Below are 22,327 nucleotides of genomic sequence, written 5' to 3'. Positions count from 1 at the left end.
GGGCTGCCAGGACCAACGGCAGCTGCAAGGGCCTCTCCAGCACGCCAGGACGGGCTGGAGCCTGGAGATGGGTTGGGGCCGTGGAGACGGGCTGGGGCCGTAGCATGGGCTGGGAGGCAGAGTTGGGCTGGGACCTGGAGATGGGCTGGGACCTGGAGATGGGTTGGGACCTGGAGCTGGGTTAGGCATGTTAAGCTGGGTTGGGGAAAGAGAGGTGGGCTGGGGCCGTGGCATGGACTGGGAGGCGGAGTTGGGCTGGGGATGTGGAGATGGGTTGGGCATGTGGAGATGAGCTGGGACCTGGAGATGGACTGGGACCTGGAGATGGGTTTGGGACCTGGAGATGAGCTGGGACATGGAGACTGGGGTCAGAGCTAGGAGAGGAGCAGGCAGGCTGGGGCATCTCTAGCTCTGGAGACGTGTGCTGGTCCTGGACATGTGCAGCCCTGGGACACACCCCCCCAGCGCATGCGGACGCCCACCCATGGGACACGACACCAGGGGACACGCAGGGATTGCAGGGACACGCACACCCGTCATGTAATCATTCCAGCTTTATTTTTGGAGCCAGGGCCGCGGTGGTGCAGCAGCGGTGGTGGCCAGGGCCCTCGGGTACACTGGCTCCGCAGACGGCCACTGCTGAGGTGGGCTCAGCAGAGGCGCAGGCGTGTCCCTCGCCGACGTCGCCTTCTGGGAGAGCGGCGCCGGCGTGTCAGGCGGCACTGTGGGCTCCGCGCATAGCGGCACCGACGCCACCGTGTCCCACGCCGACGTCGCCTCCTCGGAGAGCGACGCCGGCGTGTCAGGCGCCGGCTCCGGCTGGGCGCATGGCAGCGCCGACGTCGCCTCTGGCGGCGACGCGGTGTGCGGCGGCGCCTGCTTCTGCCGCGGGTCCTGCTGCGCCAGGACCAGGCCATGGTGGGATGGCCGAGTGGGGTTCTGCGCCCCCCGCCCTGCTTTTATAGGGGTGCCGGGGCGAGGCCCTTTGTGACAGGGGCGTCTTACAGTTCCAACCTCACCAGCGATATCACAATGGCCCCACGGTGTCGCCCGGCCACGCCCGGGCTCCATGGCTACCGGCCAGCCCCAGCCCGCAGCAGGAGGGCTGGCGCCCCGCGGCAGCACCGGCCCCGCGTCACCACCACCATGTGCCACCAAGGCAGCCAGGGCCGGCAGCAGGCGGGCGAGGAAGATGCCGGCGACGGGGAGCGCGCCTCTGCCAAGGACGAGCAGGGCCGGCAGCACGTGGTCCTGCAGCAGAAAGAGGGGCAGGAGCAGGACCAAGAGGAAGAGGAGGAGGAAGGTGGTGCAGGGCAGGAGCGGGACGAATGCCACCGCCAGGCCGAAGGAAAGGAACATCCTTCTCTTTATGACCACTTTAGAACAACCGACAATAGCCAACAGTTTGTAGCACTAAACAACGTAGAACTATTTCCAAGTTTCCTGTAAGACAGGAGGGGGATGCCTGGGTGCCCCATGGCAGGGCTGGGACTCGTGCCTCCTCTCTGCCCTTCCTGCAAGAGTCCCAGCCCCACAACGAAGATCCCGAACAGAACGAACAAGAGCAGGAAGGTGATGCCTGTGGGGACAGAGGGGACACGTGGCGGGGGGCTGGGGACTCACTCAGCCCCGTCGCCAAGCCCTCCGCAGTGGACCCAGGCGTCCGGGCCCCCTTACCCCCAGAGAGCAGGGCCACGTCCCCCCGGAAGGTGCGGTGCGGCCGGACGCTGCGAGTAGCTCCGGCCATGGCCATGGCGAGGTTTCTTGTGAAGAAGAGCTGGGGGGAGACGGGGCTCAGCGAGGGGACCCAGGCGTGTGGGGACTGGGGCTGGCAGTGGGGCCCAGGAGCTTGGGCAGCCCCAAGCATTCAGGGGGTGCCAGGAGGACGTGGGGCGGGTGTGTGGGGTCCCCGGAGGGCCCAGGCCTGCGGGTGCACCAGTATGTCCCGCCCTGCCCTCCAATGCCGAATCATATCATCATCATCCTAATCATCCTAGAGTAAACTCATCTAAGAAAGTCATCTAATAAAATGCTAAGATGACCCCTCTGGAACCTTCCGTGCACCCCCCCAAGAGGGAGACCCCTGCAGATCCCCCCCCGACTGCATGTCCCCATTCTGGGCCTGGAAGAGCGAGAAGAGGGAGCATCCTAACACACCAACCCTCATTTCCCAGCATTTCCCCCAGAGCTGCAGCTGGGATCATTTAAGGATCCCTCTGGAGACGCTTCTGTGGTCAGGCTGGGCGGAGGCGTGAACGCCTCGGGTTGTGTGCAGGCAGTAAATGGGGTGGGCATTATGGCACGTGCCTCCCACATGCCGGCTGGCAGTGTCCCATCCCAGTACAAAGCCGGTTAGAGCGGAAGGGAACCCACTTTCCCCTCGCCTCTCTCCTGGGGTCCTCCCTGCATGGGCCCTGACCCACCGGTGCCCGGCCAGTGCTGGCCCAGTCAGGCGGAGACCCCACAGTGCTGGCCCCGTCAGTCCTGACCCGCCAGTGCTGGCCCAGTCAGGCCCAGAGTACCCAGTGCTGGCCCAGTCAGGCCTGACCCGCCAGTGCTGGCCCGGTACCAGCCTCGTCAGGCCTAACCCTCCCGGTACCGGGTCCGGTCAGGCACTCCCCCAGTGGGAAGAGACCCCCGCAGGGGTCAAGCTCTGCCCAGGGGCAGATAGCCCCCGCCATGACCAAAGCTTCCCCCCAGGGCAAATGCCCCCTCCCCAGGTGCAGCTCCCCTGCCCAGGGGCAGCTCCTGCCCAGGGGCAGATCCCCCTTGGGGCAGAGATGCCCCCCAGGGCCAGAGATCCCCTCCCCGGCTGTAAATCCCCCACCCAGGGGCCGATCCTCCCGCCAGGGCAGATCCCCCCAAGAAGAGATACTGCCCGCCCAGGGGCACTTCCCCTCCCTGAGCTCTGTGTGGGGCAGCCGAGGGGGGTAAATGCCCCCTCCCCGGCCTGGGGGACAGGCAAATCCTGCCCCCGGGGCAGGAGCGAGGGACTGAGCTGGGGGCAGCGGCCGGAATTGTCACCGCAGGGCTCAGCACCACACTGGGGAGAAATTGAGAAGAAATGGCCACTGTCAACACGTTTAACAAATGAATTTAGAGTCAAGAGAGAATAAATTTGGAAGAATGTTTAATGGCTTTGAAAGAGATGTATAATGCATCACGGCAGCCCCAAACAACTTCCTGGCTTTGTTTTCTTTCTTTCTTTCTTTCTTTCTTTCAAAAGCAAAAGAAAGGCTGGCGAAGGGCGTTTGCCATCTTCGTGTTGCAAGTCCTTTCCCTCCTCGGTCAAACTGAACTGCTGGTGGTGCACCGTGTCGTCTCCAAAGCCTTGCTGGCAGACTGCCTTGCTGACGTCAGTCAGTGCGCTGCCATTAGCCCCCCCACCTCAGGAGCGGTCCACCTCGGGGAGCGCTCTGGGCCTCCTCTTTCTGCCTCGGGCAAGTGCAATCCCTTGAAGAAAGAGCTGCCTAGGGCAAGGGCAGCTTCCCCATTCCCCGGGAGGGAGATGCCACTGTTGTTCAGCACAGCCTCGTCTCACCTCATGTGCCCGCGGGGCTGCCAGGACCAACGGCAGCTGCAAGGGCCTCTCCAGCACGCCAGGACGGGCTGGAGCCTGGAGATGGGTTGGGGCCGTGGAGACGGGCTGGGGCCGTAGCATGGGCTGGGAGGCAGAGTTGGGCTGGGACCTGGAGATGGGCTGGGACCTGGAGCTGGGTTGGGACCTGGAGCTGGGTTAGGCATGTTAAGCTGGGTTGGGGAAAGAGAGGTGGGCTGGGGCCGTGGCATGGACTGGGAGGCGGAGTTGGGCTGGGGATGTGGAGATGGGTTGGGCATGTGGAGATGAGCTGGGACCTGGAGATGGACTGGGACCTGGAGATGGGTTTGGGACCTGGAGATGAGCTGGGACATGGAGACTGGGGTCAGAGCTAGGAGAGGAGCAGGCAGGCTGGGGCATCTCTAGCTCTGGAGACGTGTGCTGGTCCTGGACATGTGCAGCCCTGGGACACACCCCCCCAGCGCATGCGGACGCCCACCCATGGGACACGACACCAGGGGACACGCAGGGATTGCAGGGACACGCACACCCGTCATGCAATCATTCCAGCTTTATTTTTGGAGCCAGGGCCGCGGTGGTGCAGCAGCGGTGGTGGCCAGGGCCCTCGGGTACACTGGCTCCGCAGACGGCCACTGCTGAGGTGGGCTCAGCAGAGGCGCAGGCGTGTCCCTCGCCGACGTCGCCTTCTGGGAGAGCGGCGCCGGCGTGTCAGGCGGCACTGTGGGCTCCGCGCATAGCGGCGCCGACGCCACCGTGTCCCACGCCGACGTCGCCTCCTCGGAGAGCGACGCCGGCGTGTCAGGCGCCGGCTCCGGCTGGGCGCATGGCAGCGCCGACGTCGCCTCTGGCGGCGACGCGGTGTGCGGCGGCGCCTGCTTCTGCCGCGGGTCCTGCTGCGCCAGGACCAGGCCATGGTGGGATGGCCGAGTGGGGTTCTGCGCCCCCCGCCCTGCTTTTATAGGGGTGCCGGGGCGAGGCCCTTTGTGACAGGGGCGTCTTACAGTTCCAACCTCACCAGCGATATCACAATGGCCCCACGGTGTCGCCCGGCCACGCCCGGGCTCCATGGCTACCGGCCAGCCCCAGCCCGCAGCAGGAGGGCTGGCGCCCCGCGGCAGCACCGGCCCCGCGTCACCACCACCATGTGCCACCAAGGCAGCCAGGGCCGGCAGCAGGCGGGCGAGGAAGATGCCGGCGACGGGGAGCGCGCCTCTGCCAAGGACGAGCAGGGCCGGCAGCACGTGGTCCTGCAGCAGAAAGAGGGGCAGGAGCAGGACCAAGAGGAAGAGGAGGAGGAAGGTGGTGCAGGGCAGGAGCGGGACGAATGCCACCGCCAGGCCGAAGGAAAGGAACATCCTTCTCTTTATGACCACTTTAGAACAACCGACAATAGCCAACAGTTTGTAGCACTAAACAACGTAGAACTATTTCCAAGTTTCCTGTAAGACAGGAGGGGGATGCCTGGGTGCCCCATGGCAGGGCTGGGACTCGTGCCTCCTCTCTGCCCTTCCTGCAAGAGTCCCAGCCCCACAACGAAGATCCCGAACAGAACGAACAAGAGCAGGAAGGTGATGCCTGTGGGGACAGAGGGGACACGTGGCGGGGGGCTGGGGACTCACTCAGCCCCGTCGCCAAGCCCTCCGCAGTGGACCCAGGCGTCCGGGCCCCCTTACCCCCAGAGAGCAGGGCCACGTCCCCCCGGAAGGTGCGGTGCGGCCGGACGCTGCGAGTAGCTCCGGCCATGGCCATGGCGAGGTTTCTTGTGAAGAAGAGCTGGGGGGAGACGGGGCTCAGCGAGGGGACCCAGGCGTGTGGGGACTGGGGCTGGCAGTGGGGCCCAGGAGCTTGGGCAGCCCCAAGCATTCAGGGGGTGCCAGGAGGACGTGGGGCGGGTGTGTGGGGTCCCCGGAGGGCCCAGGCCTGCGGGTGCACCAGTATGTCCCGCCCTGCCCTCCAATGCCGAATCATATCATCATCATCCTAATCATCCTAGAGTAAACTCATCTAAGAAAGTCATCTAATAAAATGCTAAGATGACCCCTCTGGAACCTTCCGTGCACCCCCCCAAGAGGGAGACCCCTGCAGATCCCCCCCCGACTGCATGTCCCCATTCTGGGCCTGGAAGAGCGAGAAGAGGGAGCATCCTAACACACCAACCCTCATTTCCCAGCATTTCCCCCAGAGCTGCAGCTGGGATCATTTAAGGATCCCTCTGGAGACGCTTCTGTGGTCAGGCTGGGCGGAGGCGTGAACGCCTCGGGTTGTGTGCAGGCAGTAAATGGGGTGGGCATTATGGCACGTGCCTCCCACATGCCGGCTGGCAGTGTCCCATCCCAGTACAAAGCCGGTTAGAGCGGAAGGGAACCCACTTTCCCCTCGCCTCTCTCCTGGGGTCCTCCCTGCATGGGCCCTGACCCACCGGTGCCCGGCCAGTGCTGGCCCAGTCAGGCGGAGACCCCACAGTGCTGGCCCCGTCAGTCCTGACCCGCCAGTGCTGGCCCAGTCAGGCCCAGAGTACCCAGTGCTGGCCCAGTCAGGCCTGACCCGCCAGTGCTGGCCCGGTACCAGCCTCGTCAGGCCTAACCCTCCCGGTACCGGGTCCGGTCAGGCACTCCCCCAGTGGGAAGAGACCCCCGCAGGGGTCAAGCTCTGCCCAGGGGCAGATAGCCCCCGCCATGACCAAAGCTTCCCCCCAGGGCAAATGCCCCCTCCCCAGGTGCAGCTCCCCTGCCCAGGGGCAGCTCCTGCCCAGGGGCAGATCCCCCTTGGGGCAGAGATGCCCCCCAGGGCCAGAGATCCCCTCCCCGGCTGTAAATCCCCCACCCAGGGGCCGATCCTCCCGCCAGGGCAGATCCCCCCAAGAAGAGATACTGCCCGCCCAGGGGCACTTCCCCTCCCTGAGCTCTGTGTGGGGCAGCCGAGGGGGGTAAATGCCCCCTCCCCGGCCTGGGGGACAGGCAAATCCTGCCCCCGGGGCAGGAGCGAGGGACTGAGCTGGGGGCAGCGGCCGGAATTGTCACCGCAGGGCTCAGCACCACACTGGGGAGAAATTGAGAAGAAATGGCCACTGTCAACACGTTTAACAAATGAATTTAGAGTCAAGAGAGAATAAATTTGGAAGAATGTTTAATGGCTTTGAAAGAGATGTATAATGCATCACGGCAGCCCCAAACAACTTCCTGGCTTTGTTTTCTTTCTTTCTTTCTTTCTTTCTTTCAAAAGCAAAAGAAAGGCTGGCGAAGGGCGTTTGCCATCTTCGTGTTGCAAGTCCTTTCCCTCCTCGGTCAAACTGAACTGCTGGTGGTGCACCATGTCGTCTCCAAAGCCTTGCTGGCAGACTGCCTTGCTGACGTCAGTCAGTGCGCTGCCATTAGCCCCCCCACCTCAGGAGCGGTCCACCTCGGGGAGCGCTCTGGGCCTCCTCTTTCTGCCTCGGGCAAGTGCAATCCCTTGAAGAAAGAGCTGCCTAGGGCAAGGGCAGCTTCCCCATTCCCCGGGAGGGAGATGCCACTGTTGTTCAGCACAGCCTCGTCTCACCTCATGTGCCCGCGGGGCTGCCAGGACCAACGGCAGCTGCAAGGGCCTCTCCAGCACGCCAGGACGGGCTGGAGCCTGGAGATGGGTTGGGGCCGTGGAGACGGGCTGGGGCCGTAGCATGGGCTGGGAGGCAGAGTTGGGCTGGGACCTGGAGATGGGCTGGGACCTGGAGCTGGGTTGGGACCTGGAGCTGGGTTAGGCATGTTAAGCTGGGTTGGGGAAAGAGAGGTGGGCTGGGGCCGTGGCATGGACTGGGAGGCGGAGTTGGGCTGGGGATGTGGAGATGGGTTGGGCATGTGGAGATGAGCTGGGACCTGGAGATGGACTGGGACCTGGAGATGGGTTTGGGACCTGGAGATGAGCTGGGACATGGAGACTGGGGTCAGAGCTAGGAGAGGAGCAGGCAGGCTGGGGCATCTCTAGCTCTGGAGACGTGTGCTGGTCCTGGACATGTGCAGCCCTGGGACACACCCCCCCAGCGCATGCGGACGCCCACCCATGGGACACGACACCAGGGGACACGCAGGGATTGCAGGGACACGCACACCCGTCATGCAATCATTCCAGCTTTATTTTTGGAGCCAGGGCCGCGGTGGTGCAGCAGCGGTGGTGGCCAGGGCCCTCGGGTACACTGGCTCCGCAGACGGCCACTGCTGAGGTGGGCTCAGCAGAGGCGCAGGCGTGTCCCTCGCCGACGTCGCCTTCTGGGAGAGCGGCGCCGGCGTGTCAGGCGGCACTGTGGGCTCCGCGCATAGCGGCGCCGACGCCACCGTGTCCCACGCCGACGTCGCCTCCTCGGAGAGCGACGCCGGCGTGTCAGGCGCCGGCTCCGGCTGGGCGCATGGCAGCGCCGACGTCGCCTCTGGCGGCGACGCGGTGTGCGGCGGCGCCTGCTTCTGCCGCGGGTCCTGCTGCGCCAGGACCAGGCCATGGTGGGATGGCCGAGTGGGGTTCTGCGCCCCCCGCCCTGCTTTTATAGGGGTGCCGGGGCGAGGCCCTTTGTGACAGGGGCGTCTTACAGTTCCAACCTCACCAGCGATATCACAATGGCCCCACGGTGTCGCCCGGCCACGCCCGGGCTCCATGGCTACCGGCCAGCCCCAGCCCGCAGCAGGAGGGCTGGCGCCCCGCGGCAGCACCGGCCCCGCGTCACCACCACCATGTGCCACCAAGGCAGCCAGGGCCGGCAGCAGGCGGGCGAGGAAGATGCCGGCGACGGGGAGCGCGCCTCTGCCAAGGACGAGCAGGGCCGGCAGCACGTGGTCCTGCAGCAGAAAGAGGGGCAGGAGCAGGACCAAGAGGAAGAGGAGGAGGAAGGTGGTGCAGGGCAGGAGCGGGACGAATGCCACCGCCAGGCCGAAGGAAAGGAACATCCTTCTCTTTATGACCACTTTAGAACAACCGACAATAGCCAACAGTTTGTAGCACTAAACAACGTAGAACTATTTCCAAGTTTCCTGTAAGACAGGAGGGGGATGCCTGGGTGCCCCATGGCAGGGCTGGGACTCGTGCCTCCTCTCTGCCCTTCCTGCAAGAGTCCCAGCCCCACAACGAAGATCCCGAACAGAACGAACAAGAGCAGGAAGGTGATGCCTGTGGGGACAGAGGGGACACGTGGCGGGGGGCTGGGGACTCACTCAGCCCCGTCGCCAAGCCCTCCGCAGTGGACCCAGGCGTCCGGGCCCCCTTACCCCCAGAGAGCAGGGCCACGTCCCCCCGGAAGGTGCGGTGCGGCCGGACGCTGCGAGTAGCTCCGGCCATGGCCATGGCGAGGTTTCTTGTGAAGAAGAGCTGGGGGGAGACGGGGCTCAGCGAGGGGACCCAGGCGTGTGGGGACTGGGGCTGGCAGTGGGGCCCAGGAGCTTGGGCAGCCCCAAGCATTCAGGGGGTGCCAGGAGGACGTGGGGCGGGTGTGTGGGGTCCCCGGAGGGCCCAGGCCTGCGGGTGCACCAGTATGTCCCGCCCTGCCCTCCAATGCCGAATCATATCATCATCATCCTAATCATCCTAGAGTAAACTCATCTAAGAAAGTCATCTAATAAAATGCTAAGATGACCCCTCTGGAACCTTCCGTGCACCCCCCCAAGAGGGAGACCCCTGCAGATCCCCCCCCGACTGCATGTCCCCATTCTGGGCCTGGAAGAGCGAGAAGAGGGAGCATCCTAACACACCAACCCTCATTTCCCAGCATTTCCCCCAGAGCTGCAGCTGGGATCATTTAAGGATCCCTCTGGAGACGCTTCTGTGGTCAGGCTGGGCGGAGGCGTGAACGCCTCGGGTTGTGTGCAGGCAGTAAATGGGGTGGGCATTATGGCACGTGCCTCCCACATGCCGGCTGGCAGTGTCCCATCCCAGTACAAAGCCGGTTAGAGCGGAAGGGAACCCACTTTCCCCTCGCCTCTCTCCTGGGGTCCTCCCTGCATGGGCCCTGACCCACCGGTGCCCGGCCAGTGCTGGCCCAGTCAGGCGGAGACCCCACAGTGCTGGCCCCGTCAGTCCTGACCCGCCAGTGCTGGCCCAGTCAGGCCCAGAGTACCCAGTGCTGGCCCAGTCAGGCCTGACCCGCCAGTGCTGGCCCGGTACCAGCCTCGTCAGGCCTAACCCTCCCGGTACCGGGTCCGGTCAGGCACTCCCCCAGTGGGAAGAGACCCCCGCAGGGGTCAAGCTCTGCCCAGGGGCAGATAGCCCCCGCCATGACCAAAGCTTCCCCCCAGGGCAAATGCCCCCTCCCCAGGTGCAGCTCCCCTGCCCAGGGGCAGCTCCTGCCCAGGGGCAGATCCCCCTTGGGGCAGAGATGCCCCCCAGGGCCAGAGATCCCCTCCCCGGCTGTAAATCCCCCACCCAGGGGCCGATCCTCCCGCCAGGGCAGATCCCCCCAAGAAGAGATACTGCCCGCCCAGGGGCACTTCCCCTCCCTGAGCTCTGTGTGGGGCAGCCGAGGGGGGTAAATGCCCCCTCCCCGGCCTGGGGGACAGGCAAATCCTGCCCCCGGGGCAGGAGCGAGGGACTGAGCTGGGGGCAGCGGCCGGAATTGTCACCGCAGGGCTCAGCACCACACTGGGGAGAAATTGAGAAGAAATGGCCACTGTCAACACGTTTAACAAATGAATTTAGAGTCAAGAGAGAATAAATTTGGAAGAATGTTTAATGGCTTTGAAAGAGATGTATAATGCATCACGGCAGCCCCAAACAACTTCCTGGCTTTGTTTTCTTTCTTTCTTTCTTTCTTTCTTTCAAAACCAAAAGAAAGGCTGGCGAAGGGCGTTTGCCATCTTCGTGTTGCAAGTCCTTTCCCTCCTCGGTCAAACTGAACTGCTGGTGGTGCACCGTGTCGTCTCCAAAGCCTTGCTGGCAGACTGCCTTGCTGACGTCAGTCAGTGCGCTGCCATTAGCCCCCCCACCTCAGGAGCGGTCCACCTCGGGGAGCGCTCTGGGCCTCCTCTTTCTGCCTCGGGCAAGTGCAATCCCTTGAAGAAAGAGCTGCCTAGGGCAAGGGCAGCTTCCCCATTCCCCGGGAGGGAGATGCCACTGTTGTTCAGCACAGCCTCGTCTCACCTCATGTGCCCACGGGGCTGCCAGGACCAACGGCAGCTGCAAGGGCCTCTCCAGCACGCCAGGACGGGCTGGAGCCTGGAGATGGGTTGGGGCCGTGGAGACGGGCTGGGGCCGTAGCATGGGCTGGGAGGCAGAGTTGGGCTGGGACCTGGAGATGGGTTGGGCATGTGGAGATGGGCTGGGACCTGGAGATGGGTTAGGCATGTTAAGCTGGGTTGGGGAAAGAGAGGTGGGCTGGGGCCGTGGCATGGGCTGGGAGGCGGAGTTGGGCTGGGGATGTGGAGATGGGTTGGGCATGTGGAGATGAGCTGGGACCTGGAGATGGACTGGGACCTGGAGATGGGTTTGGGACCTGGAGATGAGCTGGGACATGGAGACTGGGGTCAGAGCTAGGAGAGGAGCAGACAGGCTGGGGCATCTCTAGCTCTGGAGACGTGTGCTGGTCCTGGACATGTGCAGCCCTGGGACACACCCCCCCAGCGCATGCGGACGCCCACCCATGGGACACGACACCAGGGGACACGCAGGGATTGCAGGGACACGCACACCCGTCATGCAATCATTCCAGCTTTATTTTTGGAGCCAGGGCCGCGGTGGTGCAGCAGCGGTGGTGGCCAGGGCCCTCGGGTACACTGGCTCCGCAGACGGCCACTGCTGAGGTGGGCTCAGCAGAGGCGCAGGCGTGTCCCTCGCCGACGTCGCCTTCTGGGAGAGCGGCGCCGGCGTGTCAGGCGGCACTGTGGGCTCCGCGCATAGCAGCGCCGACGCCACCGTGTCCCACGCCGACGTCGCCTCCTCGGAGAGCGACGCCGGCGTGTCAGGCGCCGGCTCCGGCTGGGCGCATGGCAGCGCCGACGTCGCCTCTGGCGGCGACGCGGTGTGCGGCGGCGCCTGCTTCTGCCGCGGGTCCTGCTGCGCCAGGACCAGGCCATGGTGGGATGGCCGAGTGGGGTTCTGCGCCCCCCGCCCTGCTTTTATAGGGGTGCCGGGGCGAGGCCCTTTGTGACAGGGGCGTCTTACAGTTCCAACCTCACCAGCGATATCACAATGGCCCCACGGTGTCGCCCGGCCACGCCCGGGCTCCATGGCTACCGGCCAGCCCCAGCCCGCAGCAGGAGGGCTGGCGCCCCGCGGCAGCACCGGCCCCGCGTCACCACCACCATGTGCCACCAAGGCAGCCAGGGCCGGCAGCAGGCGGGCGAGGAAGATGCCGGCGACGGGGAGCGCGCCTCTGCCAAGGACGAGCAGGGCCGGCAGCACGTGGTCCTGCAGCAGAAAGAGGGGCAGGAGCAGGACCAAGAGGAAGAGGAGGAGGAAGGTGGTGCAGGGCAGGAGCGGGACGAATGCCACCGCCAGGCCGAAGGAAAGGAACATCCTTCTCTTTATGACCACTTTAGAACAACCGACAATAGCCAACAGTTTGTAGCACTAAACAACGTAGAACTATTTCCAAGTTTCCTGTAAGACAGGAGGGGGATGCCTGGGTGCCCCATGGCAGGGCTGGGACTCGTGCCTCCTCTCTGCCCTTCCTGCAAGAGTCCCAGCCCCACAACGAAGATCCCGAACAGAACGAACAAGAGCAGGAAGGTGATGCCTGTGGGGACAGAGGGGACACGTGGCGGGGGGCTGGGGACTCACTCAGCCCCGTCGCCAAGCCCTCCGCAGTGGACCCAGGCGTCCGGGCCCCCTTACCCCCAGAGAGCAGGGCCACGTCCCCCCGGAAGGTGCGGTGCGGCCGGACGCTGCGAGTAGCTCCGGCCATGGCCATGGCGAGGTTTCTTGTGAAGAAGAGCTGGGGGGAGACGGGGCTCAGCGAGGGGACCCAGGCGTGTGGGGACTGGGGCTGGCAGTGGGGCCCAGGAGCTTGGGCAGCCCCAGGCATTCAGGGGGTGCCAGGAGGACGTGGGGCGGGTGTGTGGGGTCCCCGGAGGGCCCAGGCCTGCGGGTGCACCAGTATGTCCCGCCCTGCCCTCCAATGCCGAATCATATCATCATCATCCTAATCATCCTAGAGTAAACTCATCTAAGAAAGTCATCTAATAAAATGCTAAGATGACCCCTCTGGAACCTTCCGTGCACCCCCCCAAGAGGGAGACCCCTGCAGAACACCCCCCCGACTGCATGTCCCCATTCTGGGCCTGGAAGAGCGAGAAGAGGGAGCATCCTAACACACCAACCCTCATTTCCCAGCATTTCCCCCAGAGCTGCAGCTGGGATCATTTAAGGATCCCTCTGGAGACGCTTCTGTGGTCAGGCTGGGCGGAGGCGTGAACGCCTCGGGTTGTGTGCAGGCAGTAAATGGGGTGGGCATTATGGCACGTGCCTCCCACATGCCGGCTGGCAGTGTCCCATCCCAGTACAAAGCCGGTTAGAGCGGAAGGGAACCCACTTTCCCCTCGCCTCTCTCCTGGGGTCCTCCCTGCATGGGCCCTGACCCACCGGTGCCCGGCCAGTGCTGGCCCAGTCAGGCGGAGACCCCACAGTGCTGGCCCCGTCAGTCCTGACCCGCCAGTGCTGGCCCAGTCAGGCCCAGAGTACCCAGTGCTGGCCCAGTCAGGCCTGACCCGCCAGTGCTGGCCCAGTCAGGCCCAGAGTACCCAGTGCTGGCCCAGTCAGGCCTGACCCGCCAGTGCTGGCCCAGTCAGGCCCAGAGTACCCAGTGCTGGCCCAGTCAGGCCTGACCCGCCAGTGCTGGCCCGGTACCAGCCTCGTCAGGCCTAACCCTCCCGGTACCGGGTCCGGTCAGGCACTCCCCCAGTGGGAAGAGACCCCCGCAGGGGTCAAGCTCTGCCCAGGGGCAGATAGCCCCCGCCATGACCAAAGCTTCCCCCCAGGGCAAATGCCCCCTCCCCAGGTGCAGCTCCCCTGCCCAGGGGCAGCTCCTGCCCAGGGGCAGATCCCCCTTGGGGCAGAGATGCCCCCCAGGGCCAGAGATCCCCTCCCCGGCTGTAAATCCCCCAACCAGGGGCCGATCCTCCCGCCAGGGCAGATCCCCCCAAGACGAGATACTGCCCGCCCAGGGGCACTTCCCCTCCCTGAGCTCTGTGTGGGGCGGCCCAGGGGGGTAAATGCCCCCTCCCCGGCCTGGGGGACAGGCAAATCCTGCCCCCGGGGCAGGAGCGAGGGACTGAGCTGGGGGCAGCGGCCGGAATTGTCACCGCAGGGCTCAGCACCACACTGGGGAGAAATTGAGAAGAAATGGCCACTGTCAACACGTTTAACAAATGAATTTAGAGTCAAGAGAGAATAAATTTGGAAGAATGTTTAATGGCTTTGAAAGAGATGTATAATGCATCACGGCAGCCCCAAACAACTTCCTGGCTTTGTTTTCTTTCTTTCTTTCTTTCTTTCTTTCAAAACCAAAAGAAAGGCTGGCGAAGGGCGTTTGCCATCTTCGTGTTGCAAGTCCTTTCCCTCCTCGGTCAAACTGAACTGCTGGTGGTGCACCGTGTCGTCTCCAAAGCCTTGCTGGCAGACTGCCTTGCTGACGTCAGTCAGTGCGCTGCCATTAGCCCCCCCACGTCAGGAGCGGTCCACCTCGGGGAGCGCTCTGGGCCTCCTCTTTCTGCCTCGGGCAAGTGCAATCCCTTGAAGAAAGAGCTGCCTAGGGCAAGGGCAGCTTCCCCATTCCCCGGGAGGGAGATGCCACTGTTGTTCAGCACAGCCTCGTCTCACCTCATGTGCCCGCGGGGCTGCCAGGACCAACGGCAGCTGCAAGGGCCTCTCCAGCACGCCAGGACGGGCTGGAGCCTGGAGATGGGTTGGGGCCGTGGAGACGGGCTGGGGCCGTAGCATGGGCTGGGAGGCGGAGTTGGGCTGGGGATGTGGAGATGGGCTGGGACCTGGAGCTGGGTTGGGACCTGGAGCTGGGTTAGGCATGTTAAGCTGGGTTGGGGAAAGAGAGGTGGGCTGGGGCCGTGGAGATGGGCTGTGAAATGGAGCTGGGTTGGGGCCATGGAGATGGGCTGGGCCATGGGGATGGGCTGGGCACGTGGAGATGCGTTGAAGCCGTGGAGCTGGGTTGAGGCCATGGAGATGGTTTGGGGAGCTGGGGCTGGGTTGGGGCCGTGGAGATGGCCTGGCACATGGAGATGGGTTTGGGACCTGGAGATGAGCTGGGACATGGAGACTGGGGTCAGAGCTAGGAGAGGAGCAGGCAGGCTGGGGCATCTCTAGCTCTGGAGACGTGTGCTGGTCCTGGACATGTGCAGCCCTGGGACACACCCCCCCAGCGCACGCGGACGCCCACCCATGGGACACGACACCAGGGGAGACGCAGGGATTGCAGGGACACGCACACCCGTCATGCAATCATTCCAGCTTTATTTTTGGAGCCAGGGCCGCGGTGGTGCAGCGGCGGTGGTGGCCGGGGCCCTTGGGGACACTGGCTCCGCAGACGGCCACCGCTGAGGTGGGCTCAGCGGCGGCGCCTGCGTGTCCCTCGCCGACGCCGGCTCCTGGGAGACCGGCGCCGGTGTGCCAGGTGCCGGCGTGGGCTCCGCGCATAGCGGCGCCGACGCTGGCTCTGGGAGCGGTCCGGTGTGCGGCGGCGGCGGCGCCCGCTTCTGCTGCGGGTGCTGCTGCGCAGCGACCGTGCCATGGTGGGCTGGCCGAGTGGAGTTCTGTGCCCCCCGCCCTGCTTTTATAGGGGTGCCGGGGCGAGACCCTTTGTGACAGGGGCGCCTTACAGGGCCAACGTCACCAGCGACATCACAATGGCCCCACAGTGTCGCCCGGCCACGCCCGGGCTCCATGGCTACCGGCCAGCCCCAGCCCGCAGCAGGAGGGCTGGCACCCCGCGGCAGCACCGGCCCCGCGTCACCACCACCATGTGCCACCAAGGCAGCCAGGGCCGGCAGCAGGCGGGCGAGGAAGATGCCGGCGACGGGGAGCGCGCCTCTGCCAAGGACGAGCAGGGCCGGCAGCACGTGGTCCTGCAGCAGAAAGAGGGGCAGGAGCAGGACCAAGAGGAAGAGGAGGAGGAAGGTGGTGCAGGGCAGGAGCGGGACGAATGCCACCGCCAGGCCGAAGGAAAGGAACATCCTTCTCTTTATGACCACTTTAGAACAACCGACAATAGCCAACAGTTTGTAGCACTAAACAACGTAGAACTATTTCCAAGTTTCCTGTAAGACAGGAGGGGGATGCCTGGGTGCCCCACGGCAGGGCTGGGACTCGTGCCTCCTCTCTGCCCTTCCTGCAAGAGTCCCAGCCCCACAACGAAGATCCCGAACAGAACGAACAAGAGCAGGAAGGTGATGCCTGTGGGGACAGAGGGGACACGTGGCGGGGGGCTGGGGACTCACTCAGCCCCGTCGCCAAGCCCTCCGCAGTGGACCCAGGCGTCCGTGCCCCCTTACCCCCAGAGAGCAGGGCCACGTCCCCCCGGAAGGTGCGGTGCGGCCGGACGCTGCGAGTAGCTCCGGCCATGGCCATGACGAGGTTTCTTGTGAAGAAGAGCTGGGGGGAGACGGGGCTCAGTGAGGGGACCCAGGCGTGTGGGGACTGGGGCTGGCAGTGGGGCCCAGGAGCTTGGGCAGCCCCAGGCATTCAGGGGGTGCCAGGAGGACGTGGGGCGGGTGTGTGGGGTCCCCGGAGGGCCCAGCCATGCGGGTGCACCAGTATGTCCCGCCCTGCCCTCCAATGCCGAATCATATCATCATCATCCTAATCATCCTAGAGTAAACTCATCTAAGAAAGTCATCTAATAAAATGCTAAGATGACCCCTCTGGAACCTTCCGTGCACCCCCCCAAGAGGGAGACCCCTGCAGAACACCCCCCCGACTGCATGTCCCCATTCTGGGCCTGGAAGAGCGAGAAGAGGGAGCATCCTAACACACCAACCCTCATTTCCCAGCATTTCCCCCAGAGCTGCAGCTGGGATCGTTTAAGGATCCCTCTGGAGACGCTTCTGTGGTCAGGCTGGGCGGAGGCGTGAACGCCTCGGGTTGTGTGCAGGCAGTAAATGGGGTGGGCATTATGGCACGTGCCTCCCACATGCCGGCTGGCAGTGTCCCATCCCAGTACAAAGCCGGTTAGAGCGGAAGGGAACCCACTTTCCCCTCGCCTCTCTCCTGGGGTCCTCCCTGCATGGGCCCTGACCCACCGGTGCCCGGCCAGTGCTGGCCCAGTCAGGCGGAGACCCCGCAGTGCTGGCCCCGTCAGTCCTGACCCGCCAGTGCTGGCCCAGTCAGGCCCAGAGTACCCAGTGCTGGCCCAGTCAGGCCTGACCCGCCAGTGCTGGCCCAGTCAGGCCCAGAGTACCCAGTGCTGGCCCAGTCAGGCCTGACCCGCCAGTGCTGGCCCGGTACCAGCCTCGTCAGGCCTAACCCTCCCGGTACCGGGTGAAAGGGTGAACGAGAAGGGATGAGTGATTAAAGAATTGAAACTATGGGCGAAATGATTTATTACATTAGTTGCAACATTTTTGTAAGGCTCAGCGGAGGAATCGCAACAGCAGTTCCTGATAAGAACCAGGAGTTTGTTCGAAGCCAGTTGAAACCAACCCTGTGATTTGGGTAAAGGCCAAGGAACAACTGAGTCTGCGCAAAGACGGGGGTTATTAGCGGTGACGAAGAGGAACCACTAACCTTCATCCCCACGACCCCCGACGACCACCACCAGGAGGCAATGCGCAAGCGTAGATAGGAGGGGCTCATGGAAATAATGTCTTGAAGCTTATTTTAATACAAAGCGGGGATAGGTCATGCATATGTATAGGCGTATTATGTATATGCAACATTTCGCTGTATATATTTCTGGCAAGTACCGTGTTGAGGCGCGCACGACTTTGGTGGGGTTACCCCCCGTGCCGCCCAGCGCTGAATAAACATACCTACTTTACAATCTCACAGATTGTGGAGTCTCTTTTCCGCGAGTCAGTTTTGGCGAGGCAGCCAGGAGATTTCTTTGCTCCACTGCGGGATCGGCTGGGAACGGACGCCCCTGGGCGCGCCCCGAGCACTTTGCTCGGAGGGGACTCCACTACCAGCCGCTCACCCTGGGAGTAGACAAGAAGCTCCTGAGACCGCGGAAAGGAAAGGTATGTTTTAGGAGAGGGGCCTGTAAGTCGTACGCGTGGCCGGGGCTGCTGGTAAATCGCGCAGAGACGTCTGGCGTGCAGCATAGTCCCCATATGGTAGGAGGGTACCCTGCACGGTAATAGGGGGATCCGCTGACCGATAGAGCAGCCGCTAGCGATCTTGGGAGTAGATCGAGGAGATCCGGGGTGTTCGCTGCATCCCAGTGTTGGGAACCAGGACGGACCTGCTAATGACTGGTATATAAGAAGCAGGAGAAGGGTAAGCGGACCTCCCCGCAATTGCGGTTGGGCTATTTTTATATTTGCAGCTGCCGGAGGGATAACAGCCAGAATATGAATTGTATACTTTATCTATGAAACGCCCAGGTATTTTATGTTAGAACCATTTGTGTGTTTGGGGCGCAGCGCAGCTGCGGAGTGAGTGCAGAATTTTGTTTTGTGACCTTCACGAGGAGAGCGGCTGGCAATTATGTCTTTGTCTTTATGTGTGCGTAATGTATGGAAAGATTGAAAGATTGTAAATGTCTCTATATGTTAATGAAGGAGCAAGACAGAGGGGATCGCTTCTTCGGTGGTTTGGACTCAAACCCTGGGAATATTTAAACGAAGGAGGGAATTGGATAAGGAGGGAGTTACGAAATGGGTAACACTCAAAGGGAAATCTTGAAGAAAAGCCCCTTAGGCTGTGTGCTTGCCCGTTGGAAGGATATTGTTGGAACTGGAGGGACAGAAAGTAAAAAGACTCTCATTAAGTATTGTAACCAATGGTGGCCGTTGTATAAATTGGAAAGTGAGGCTAAATGGCCATTCAATGGATCTATAGATTACAATACTCTCTTACAATTGATGCTGTTTTTAAGAAGGGAAGGGAAGTGGGATGAAGTTTCATACGCAGATATGTTTTTCACCCTCCGAAATCATCCGGAGTGGCAAAGGGACTGCGGGATGGTGCTGCCGCAGGACCCTCTGGTACTTGCACTTGAGCGAGAAAATAACAAAAAATCTGAAAGTAAATTGAGACGATGCTGTTCGGCGTGCAGTATTGGGCATCGGTGTATTAAAGTAAACAAAATCCATCAGGCACCGGAGCCAGACTTGACTGACCTGTTTAAGCCTCCCCCTCGACCACAGGAACGGGGTGCGGACTCGGACGAAACTTCCACTCCCCCGGATAGCCCAGTATCTTCCCGCACCGGAAAGAAATCTGTCCCGACAGCCTTGCAGGCACCCCTGCGAGAAGCAGTAGGACCCGAGGGTGGGACAATGCTAATCAAGGTACCTTTTTCCACTACTGACTTAGGGGAATGGAAAAAAGTTGCAAAGGATTATAGGAGTGATCCAACAGGGGTAACCAAGCATTTTCAGTTTATAATAAAACAGCACAACCCTGATTGGAGGGACATACAACTGCTATTAGAATATATGACAGAAACAGAGAAGCAGTTGATTTTAAAAACAGCAGGAGATTTGGCTGAGGATCACTACAAAATCACGAGAGAGGATGTAAAGGAATTTTTCCCCCTCCAGGATCCAAAATGGGACCCAAATAGATCAGCAGATATAGAAAAACTACAAGGCTATCAAGAGTGGATCTCAAGAGGAATGGAAAGGGCCATCCCCAAAACTATAAATTGGTCAGTTTTGTATGCAGTGAAACAGGGTCCCCATCCGAATTCCTGGATCGATTGAGGGATGCAATGCGCCGTAATACGCCACTGGACCCTGGGTCTGAAGTAGGGATACAACAGCTAGTTTCTTTGTTTCTAGGTCAGTCCACCGGGGACGTTAGACGTAAGCTCCAGAAGTTACGCACGACAGAAAGCAGGAATTTGGAAGTATTGTTGGATGAAGCGTGGAGAGTGTTTAGCAATAGAGAGGAGGGTTATAGGCAAGGGCAGAGGAGAATAATAGCGGCTGTTAGGGAAGAGGAAGAAAGGATACCTAGGCGGCTAGGCAAGGATCAGTGTGCGTTTTGCAAAAGATTTGGTCATTGGAAGAATGAATGTCCGGAGAAATGGAGAAGGAAGGAAAAGGAGTGGAATAATCAGAAGAGGAGGATAGTGGCCCATGTGAAAAAGGACTGATGGGAACCGGGGGAATCTACCCTAGCGGATCCACTGGTTATAATGCAGCTAGGGAAGGAGCAAAAGAAAGTAGAATTTCTGGTTGACACAGGGGCAACGTATTCGGTTTTGAATCAAGCCTTGATCCCCCTGGGAAGTGACTATATCATGGTAAAAGGGGCAACTGGCCAAAGTGAAAAGGCATATTTTTGTGAACCTCTGAGATATAAACTGGGAAAACAATGGGGCATCCACAAATTTCTGTACATGCCTAACTCCCCAAAAGCACTTCTGGGGAGGGATTTATTGGAACAATTGGGTGCAATAATTAAATTTGAAAAGGGAGAAATTACTCTGGAGGTAAATGACCAGCAGTATATCCAAATAATGAGTTTATCCCTAACTAGTGTTCCTACAGAAGGGAAAATCAGCGAAGAAATCATGAACCAGGTATATCCCAGGGATTGGGCCACCGATGTGCCCGGGAAAGCAAAGAATGCTTCACCTGTTGAGGTTAAGCTCAAAGACGGATGACAGCCGGTAAGAATCAAACAATATCCCCTAAGGAAGGAGGACAGGGAGGGAATTCGGCCAATAATAGAAAAATTTTTGCAACTGGGATTATTAAAGGAATGTGAATCCGACTTTAACACTCCCATACTACCTGTCCATAAACCCGACGGCTCATATCGGGTGGTCCAGGACCTACGGGCTATAAATAAGATAACTGAGGATCTCTACCCCGTAGTGGCTAATCCATATACTCTGTTAACTGTATTAACGCCTGAGCTGACTTGGTTTACTGTTTTAGACCTGAAGGATGCCTTCTTTTGCCTCCCTCTCCATAAAGCCAGCCAGAAAATATTTGCATTTGAATGGGAAAACCCCCAAACCGGTCGCAAGACTCAACTCACCTGGACGGTGTTGCCACAAGGATTCAAAAATAGCCCTACCGTTTTTGGCAATCAGCTTGCAAAGGACTTGGAATCATGGGAAATCCCGTCTGAAAAGGGAAAACTGCTACAATACGTGGATGATATCCTGATTGCCACCGAAACAGAGAATGATTGTATCACCTGGACGGTGAGTCTATTAAATTTCTTGGGGCTCCAAGGGTACCGGGTATCTAAGAAGAAAGCCCAAGTAATACAGCGCAAGGTGATTTATTTGGGCTATGAAATCAGTGCTGGGGAAAGGACTTTGGGACAGGCCCGAAAAGAAATAATATGCCAAACTCCGAGACCGCAAACGATGAAGGAGTTACGAACTTCCCTGGGGATGACTGGGTGGTGCCGACTGTGGATCTACAACTATGGACTGCTTGTTAAACCCCTGTATACACTAACAACCACTGAGCAGAAGCCCCTTAAATGGAACAAAGAGACCATACGGGCCTCTGAGCTGCTAAAAAAGGCCCTGATGTCGGCCCCAGCCTTGGGACTCCCAGATGCAAGTAAGCCATTTTTCCCTTTTTCCCACGAGAAGCAGGGCATTGCCCTAGGAATATTAGCTCAAGATCTGGGCCCGTATCGACGAGCAGTTGCCTGCCTTTCCAAACAATTGGATGCAACTGCAAAGGGTTGGCCGGGATGCTTGCGAGCAATCGCGGCCGTAGTACTAAACATCCAGGAAGCCCGAAAATTCACCCTGGGCCAGAAAATGACTGTGTTGGTGTCCCATACAGTATCTGCAGTACTAGAAGCAAAAGGTGGACACTGGCTTTCCCCACAAAGATTCTTGAAATACCAGGCTATAATGGTAGAACAAGATGATGTGGAGATTGTAGTCACTGACATTGTCAATCCAGCCTCTTTCCTCAGTAAAAACACAGGAGAACCAGTGCATCATGACTGTCTGGAAACCATAGAAGCAACATATTCGAGCCGTTTGGACCTGAGAGACAGTCCTATGGAAAACACGGAAAACTGGTTCACGGATGGAAGCAGCTATGTCCTAAGTGGTAAAAGGCATGCCGGATATGCCATTACCACCAGTCAGGAAGTAATAGAGTCAAGGCCTTTGCCCATGAATACCTCTGCACAGAAGGCAGAAATAATTGCTCTGACTCGCGCCTTGGAATTGGCCCGAGGCAAAGCTGTGAATATCTCCACAGACTCGAAGTACGCCTTTGGAGTTGTACATGCGCATGGAGCAATCTGGAAGGAGAGAGGATTATTGAACGCACAGGGTAAAAACATCAAACATGCAGAGGAGATCCTGGAACTGTTGAAGGCAGTCCAACTTCCTGAGAAAGTGGCGATCATGCACATTAAAGCGCACCAGAAAGTGAATTCGGAGTTGGAAAGAGGAAATGAGCTGGCGGACAGAGAGGCAAAACAGGCAGCCAAAGCAAAGGTAAAAACAGAAGGAGCTTTAGTCCCTGACGGGTGAATCTCCCTAGAAGGTAAGCCAGAATATACAAAAGAAGATCAAAAGCTTATTACAGATTTAGAAGGGACATATAATAAAGAGGGGTGGGCTCTCACCCCACAAGGGAAACTGATCATTCCCTCCTATCTAACATGGTCTCTGATAACGGAGGAACATAAGAAGAGACATTGGGAGGCAGA

This window comes from Calonectris borealis, unplaced genomic scaffold (genome assembly GCF_964195595.1).
Source record: "Calonectris borealis unplaced genomic scaffold, bCalBor7.hap1.2 HAP1_SCAFFOLD_59, whole genome shotgun sequence".
NCBI classification, from domain to species: Eukaryota; Metazoa; Chordata; class Aves; order Procellariiformes; family Procellariidae; genus Calonectris; species Calonectris borealis.
The sequence above is the reverse complement of the archived record's forward strand: the minus strand, read 5'-3'. Positions refer to the sequence as shown.